Genomic DNA, 7,751 nt, shown 5'->3' on the forward strand with positions numbered 1-7,751 from the left:
GCTCTGACCTGGATCAAGGAAGACCTTCTGCTCTGCGAGGAAGGGAGGAGCCCAGAGTCCTGGTGAGGGAAGTCGAGGGCACCCATAGGACTTGAGGACACAGAGCAGCTCCCTCATCACAGAGCCAAGACTGAGAAGTGTGGTCAGGAACCTGGTGAGCTGTGCCATAGAGTTGCCCACGTCTGGATTTTGCTGATTGTGTCCCTGTGCTGTTGACTTTCATCACTACCTGGAGCTGTGGCTCTCTGTGAAGAAGAGGACTACCTAGTAAGCTATGATTTGGGGCCATTGAGTAAAAGGGACAAAAGTGCCAAAGGAAGCAGAGACTGACTGGGCCTCTCAGTCCTCCTGGCGGCTGCTGTAGAGTTGAAGGGAAGGGGTAGAATTAGGCCTGAGTGGCCACAACTCCCTGCAGATCCTGGCAAACCTACTAGGAGCCTTGAAAGAACAGGGAGAAAACTGAAGAGTCAGAAGCTTCTCACTTGTCCCCGCCCGTGGAGAGCCAGGTTTCTCTGAAGAGAGTCTCCTCATACAGAAACCCTCCATGAACAATGGCCCTGGTGTCCTCCCTGGCACAGCTCCAAGCAGAGGCCAGCTGCCCCATCTGCCTGGATTACCTGAGAGGCACAGTGACCACTGAGAGTGGACACAGCTTCTGTCACTCCCGCATCCAGCAGTGCTGGGAGGATCTCCAGGACATCTTCCCCTGTCCTGTCTGCCTCCAGCCCTGCCCCGACAAGAGCTTTAGGAGGAACAGCCAGTCATGTCTCATGATTGATTTTGTGAAGAATCTTCCCAGCACAGAGGACATGGGGAAATGACAGAAAGAGAAACCTCTGTGTGAGAAGCACAAGCAGGTTCTGAGCCTGTTCTGTGAGAAGGACCTGGAGCTGCTGTGTCCCCAGTGCAGGGTCTCCTCGGAACACCACAATGACCCCCTGGCACACATGGAGCCAGCTGCCCCTCTCACAGGAGGAAGCTCAAAAGCTACATTCAGCCCCTGAAAAAACAGCTGGAAGATGCTGAAAAGGTGTTAGAAATGCAAGTCTCAAAATCATTTGAGTTGGTGTGGAAGGTGGAGAATCAAAGGAGCGAATTGCACTCCGAAGTTGAACACTTTAAGCGTTTCTGGGGGATGGAACATGATGAAATTCATGTTAAGTTACTCAATAAAGAGAATGATGTTCAAGATAAAATAATTGAAAAAAGAACTCAAATATCAGACAAAGGCTACACATTAAAAAGTCTGCTTGATGAAATAACCAAGAAGTGTTTGCAGAGTGACCTCGATTTGCTGACAGGCATTGAAAGGATCCACAGCGTGTATGGCAAGTTAGAGAGCTCAGCAGCCTTTTCCTACAAATTAAAGAAGGAGGTTTTCACTCTCCCCCCACAATATTTTGTCCTTCACAAAAAGGTTGAAACTGCTCACCACAGTCTCATCATTTCACAAGACAGGAAAATTGCAACTTTTCAAAGGATGGAACCACACTGTGTTCATAATCCTGAGGCATTTACTTCTCACCCATCCCCAGTTCTGAGGGATTTGATGCTGGCATGCATTTTTGGCAGGTAGAAGGAAGAGGAATGGGTGAATGGTCCTTTGGTGTGTATAAAGAATCTTTCCCCAGAAATGCTTCTATATCACCATCCCCAAGCAATAGCTGCTGGTGATTTCAACTCTCACCTACTATACCTGGCACTGGAGATTCAGGAAACACATGTCGGATTGGCGTTTTTCTGGACTATGAGTTGGGAGAAATTTCTTTTTACAGTTTGAATAATAGATCTCCTTTATATTTATTCAGTGAAATTTTTACAGAAAAACTTGTACCCTATTTCTCTATTGTAGTTTCTTCCAAATCACTTACAATAAGTCTAGTTGAAGATGAGTGTTGAGTCCCCTTGGAAGACATTCTGTGTGTTCTACTTTCTTCCTGTGTTCAGGGAAAGTCCTTTGTAATAAAGAGTCTGAGTCCATCTTTGAGATATTCCTGCTGAATCTTTTTAATCTTCCCCCTCTGTCTTCACCTCTGCCCTACACCTGGACAAACTGTCAGGACAGTTTGTGTGCCCCTTGACTGGTCTTATGAGGGCAGTTCTACCCCAGAAAAGCCCTACCTGTAAAGGAGCTCTCCCCAAACACCAAAACCTCCAAACTAGTGGCTTTTTGCCCTTCTCTCAGCCATTTTTTGGACTGGTGGGAACCCTGACTCCACAAGAAGCCTCAGTGAGTGAAAATAAATGATTTCATACCCTAAAATAAATAAATAAATAAATAAATAACTAAAGCAGTTAGAAAGAGCATAAGAGATTAGGGAAGGAGATTGAATTTTAAATATGGTAATCACAGAAGGCACAACTGAGAAGGCTACTTTTGAAAATAACTTTGAAGGAAGTGATAGAATGAGTCCCAGAGAAACAATAGAAGTTGAAGAAGAAGAATTGTGAAGAAACAGAATAAAGGTCAGTGTGGCTAAATAGAGGGGACTTGGTAGATTTTAATGAAAACAGAATACAGTAAGACAAGGGTGAGAGCAAGGAGGCCAGGTAGGAGGCTATCAAAATTATCCAAGTGAGAAATTATGTTGGTTTAAGCCAGAGGGAAAGCAGTGACAGTGGGGAGAACTAATTAAATTCTGCATATATTTTGAAAATATAGCCAGCATATTTATTGACATTAAAAATAGAGTATGAGAGAATGAGAAACATCAAAGATCAGCCTAAGATTTTGTCCCAAGTAACTGGGAAGATGGAATTGCCTAAATTAAATTAGGGAAGGTTAGAAAAGGAGCAAATTTAGGGGAAAAGATCAGATCTTCAATTAATATGTTTCCCATTAAGTATTCACACCTGTATTTAGGTATGTAGATGACTAGATCAATTGGAAGATAAGGAGAAGTCCAAGGCTTCAAATTAAAATGTAAGCATTTTCAGCATGGATGAGATGAGCAGAATTCTCCAAGGAAGTAGGATGGATGGGAAGAGATGTCCAGGTATTGAGCCCAGCAGCCCACCCATGTTGGGAGATGGGGATACTTTTTTTCTTTAGTAGAGGTTTTGTTGTGAAGGAATGGGGTAGATGCTATTCGAAAATGTGAGTCAAAGGCTTTTGTTTGTTTGTTTGTATTTTTTTTTAAACTTTTGAGAAAAAACTTCTTTTTTATAAAACTTTTGAGTAGGAAAAATAGTGTCTTCTTACATTCTTATGGAAATGATCCAGTAAAGAGGGAAAAATGATGATCTAGGAAAATAAGGTGAAAATCACTAGGTGGATTGACTTTGAATAAACAAGAAGGCAACTGGTGCACAAGGGGAGAGCCTGGCCTTTAACAACTACAAGGACAGTTCATCTTTGCTGACAGAGGTGAATATAGGAGGATAGGAATGCTGGTAGGTGAGTTGATATAGTGAATGGGATTATAGAGATTTTCTTCTGATTGCTTTTTTTTTTAAGGTGAATTTCATGTAACAGATAATTAACCATTTTAAAATGAGACATCCAGTGGCATTTAGTGAATTCACAATTTTGCGCAAATACCATTACTCTGAAAGGAAACTCCAACCTCATTAAGCCGTTGCTTCCCATACCCCACTCCCCTCAGCCTCTGGAAACTAAGAATCTGTGTTCTGTCCCTAGGTATGTCTATTCTGTATACTTCATATAAACGGATTTATACAATATGTAACCATTGGTTTCTGGCTTCTTTCACTTAGCATAATGTTTTTCAGGGTCATCCATGTTGTAGCATAGATCAGTACTTTGTTCTTTTTTATTGATGAATGATATTTGGTTGTATATATATGCCTCAATTTGTTTATCTATTCATCCATTGGTGGATATTTGCACTGTGTCTACATTTTGCCTATTTTTAATAGTGCTGCTATGAACATGGGTGTACATGCATCTGTTTGAGTACTTGTTTTCAATTCTTTTTAGTAAATATGGAATAGAAATGCTGGGTCATATGTTAATTTCATATTTAAATTTTAAAGAACCAAAAATTGTTTTCCACATGAGATGAGCCATGTTACATCCTTACCAGCGATGTATGGGAGAGTTCTATTTTTGCACATCCTTGCGAATATTTGTTATTATCTATTTTTTATTATAGCCATATTCCTAGGTGTGAAGTAGTGCTTCATTGTGGTTTTGATTTGCATTTTCCTAGTGACTAATGATATTGAGTATCTTTTATGCCTGTTGGCCATTTATATATCTTCTTAGGAAAAATGTGTATTCAAGTTTTTTGCCCATGTTTTAATTGAGTTGCTTATCTTTCTATTTTTGAGTTGTAAGAGTTCTTTTCATATTATGAATGCTAGATCCTTATCAGATATATGAATCACAAATATTTTCCCCCACTGTGTAGGTTGTCTTTTCACTTTCTTATTAATGGCCTTTGATACACAAAAGTTTTTAGTCTTGGCGAAAGCCAATTTACTTATTTTTTTCTTTTATTGCTCATGCTTTTGGTATCATTTCTAGAAACTCACTGCCAAATTCAAGGTTATGACAATTTGTGACTATGAAGAAGAGCAGGAAGCTTTGCTGTCTAAATCTTTACCTTAGCCTTCTCTTTCTACTTACACAGAGCCTAGAGATCAGCCAGAGGTGAAAGCTTAGGGTATTCTTAGATCTCTTCTGTGTACGTATTCTGTTCTGGGCATATGTGTGGCTTTCTCAATTCCTCAGTATATGCTATTCATGGCTACTTTGGAATGCCCTTATTTCCCAAACTCTCTCTCAAGCCTTTCCTCCCAGGCTTTCAGTACTTTGTTGTGTGCCTCAATCACAATCCTTTGTCTCTGGTTACTGGGTGTTTTTTGTCCACCTTACAACATTTTCAAGGAATGTCTTTTGCATTTCTTCCATGAATGTGTTCTGACTTAGGTGAAACAAAGACCACAGACAGTATACAACAGACATAGAAAAATATCTACTCTTCCCCCTCCAGAGCAAGGGCCAGAGCCCAACACTGAGAACATAGGCCACCCTCCTCAAGACCACCACTGATATTGGGAGGGGGTGGAGAAAAGGCATGTAAAAATGTCACAAAAGTTTCCTACCATTTTAAAGTTGCCCTTTTCTTCACTCAACATATGCTTTATTTTTTTGCCATTTCTGTGGAGGGATGAGCCCATGGAGCTGCCAGCTCTGCCATTTTCCCAACCATTCATCTGCTTCTATTTTTTTTTTTTTAGTTAGACAAGAGTAATGTCATCAGCTGAAAAAAAAGATGTGAGATGAAGTTTTGGAGGTTTGGGACCAGGTATAATGTGTGAAATGGAATCTTGAATACTGAGAGAGTTAGTATAATGGAAAACCGTGTGATTGATTGTTTGAAATCATTAGAGCCCTGTTAGGTTCACTGTTACATGTTTAGAGTGAAACCAGTTAGTATAACAGCATAGTGTTCTTTAGTTACACATATCGCACATACTATAGACAGAGAGATAGATATGAACTAGGATTTGGGTTTTGATAAAAAGTGAGAGACAAGGAATTTGAAGTTACATACAAAGAGGTAGCTGTAATGAAAGATTAATCATTGAGTTTAAGTTGGGTAAGGAAGAAAGTGAATACATGAGTGACCAAAGACAATGAAAATGTTGAGGATCAATGAATTTTACATTCCAGTTGAGTCATAGGATTGTTGGATTCAGGCTTTAAGAGAGAAAAACCTGGGAATACTCGAATGTAGTTGGAAAGTGTGATATTTGAAACAGAGATTACAAAGTTGAGCGCACCATCCCTTGTTATTTGAGCAGTAGGTCAGAGCCTCCAAACTGCGTATACACAATATTTCAACTTCATCATGTATCACAGGGGCCCCCAATCCCCGAGCCGTGGACTGCTACTGGTCCGCGGCCTGTTAGGAACCAGGCCACACAGCAGGAGGTGAGTGGCGGGCCAGCAAGTGAAACTTCATCTGCCGCTCCTCATCGCTCCCATTGCCGCCTGAACCATCCCCCTACCTGTCCGTGGAAAAATTGTCTTCCACGAAACCAGTCCCTGGTGCCAAAAAGTGAGCGACTGCTGATGTATCACTCTTCCTCCCATCTGTTTACTATGCTTCAGCCCTATTGGCCAATCTGTGATTTTTGTTTTTTCTTTCCTGAATATACCTCATTCTTTTCTCTCATAAGGCCTTGACCTTACTTTCTTTTCAACATGGAGCACCCTCTGTCCAAATCTTTAAATGACTAACTCTAAAGAAAATCACAGACAAGTTTTCTCTGACCATCCAACTTAAAGTCTTCTCCCCTCAATACTCCTCCTTACACATGTGTGTGTGCATGCATGCATACACATACACACACATTTTTTTTTCATGTCACTCTGTTTTACTTTATTTGAATCACTTATGATCAAAAATTGGGGAGGGGGCTTCCCTGGTGGCACAGTGGTTGAGAGTCCACCTGCCGATGCAGGGGACATGGGTTTGTGTCCCGGTCCAGGAAGATCCTACATGCCATGGAGCGGCTGGGCCCGTGAACCATGGCCGCTGAGCCTGCGCATCCGGAGCCTGTGCTCCGCAGCGGGAGAGGCCACAACAGTGAGAGGCCCGTGTACCGCAAAAAAAAAAAAAAAAAAAAAAAAAAAATTGGGGAGGGTTATTTATTTACTTATAATTTTCTGTCTTTTTTCTTATATATTTCTCTAAACAAAATGTTAGCCCTTGATTAGCAAAAGTCCTGTCAATTTGAATTTTCTCTGCATGACAAATAGAACAGGTAGGAGTGAAAAAAGAAATTAAAGGATGCAAAAGTCTGAAAAAATTTACACTCCTGTGCACAGTGAATGGGTATACCATTTCATCATATACTTGATATAGTTTTCCAATTTTTATTTTAAAAATTGTAGCTAATTTAGTAAATGATAAATGCTATCATGTTGTTTATACATTTAATTTTTTTATGTTTGCAGAAATGTGAACCATCACCATAAATCTGGTTGCAATCTGAATTACATGAAATATTCTTCTATATATGCATACATATTTATTATATTTCATTCAGTCAGTGAGAAATTAAGCTTATTATATGATTCTTCTAAAAATATTTTGTATTACTTATAGAATTCCTGTCTTTCAAATGTGCTGTTATATAATTGAGTTAATACCTGGGATACATTTGTAGCTTTTTTTTTTTTTTCTTAAAGCAGAAGTATTATGAATCTGGTAGAATTCATAGACTTCCTTTTCTCTAAAGAAGGAAAACATTTATTATTTCTGAATAACACCTTGCTTATTGCCTTTTGATGCATTTGTTTTAGAAAAAAGAGAGAGAGTCTTTATAGTCATTATTCACAAGGATAGATGAGTTTGAAAGTAGGTTTTTATTGCCCACTTGAACTTAATGGATTCTAGCACATAGAATGAAATAGAGTTTACTCTGTGTCACTGGCATTAAATTGGTAAGACTCACAGGACTCTCATCTGATGGCTTTGCTTGCCAATTTAAAATACGATCTTTGGATTACATCTGGCCCATTACTGATCATGCCTAGATGAAAACTCAGCCTTTCAAACTAATAAAACCTCATGGTCTGGACATTAATGTCTCATGTCAAACTGATAATTAGGGCTCTGAAGTGTCTTCTGAAAAATCCCTATTTTTCATTCAGATCTGGTAAATCTTGGGTCAGATTGTCTACTACTCAAAGTTATTTTAGTTGTTTTCTGTTTCAGACTCTTATTTGCTGTAATTTGGGTCAAATGACTGCAAGCTAATCAACTATACTTATA

At 39.6% G+C, this 7,751-nt stretch overlaps 1 pseudogene across 1 annotated transcript; it reads left to right on the top strand.

The window, feature by feature from the left end:
* Window positions 1-551: 551 nt before the first annotated feature.
* LOC309799174 (tripartite motif-containing protein 75-like) lies at window positions 552-1,952 on the top strand (annotated as a pseudogene). Its single transcript has 2 exons — window positions 552-1,332; window positions 1,536-1,952. The product of its transcript is annotated as a tripartite motif-containing protein 75-like (transcript).
* The last annotated feature ends 5,799 nt before the right edge of the window (window positions 1,953-7,751 follow it).

The sequence above is a fragment of the Mesoplodon mirus genome (assembly GCF_964341445.2).
Source record: "Mesoplodon mirus genome assembly, chromosome: 3".
Taxonomy (NCBI): Eukaryota; Metazoa; Chordata; class Mammalia; order Artiodactyla; family Ziphiidae; genus Mesoplodon; species Mesoplodon mirus.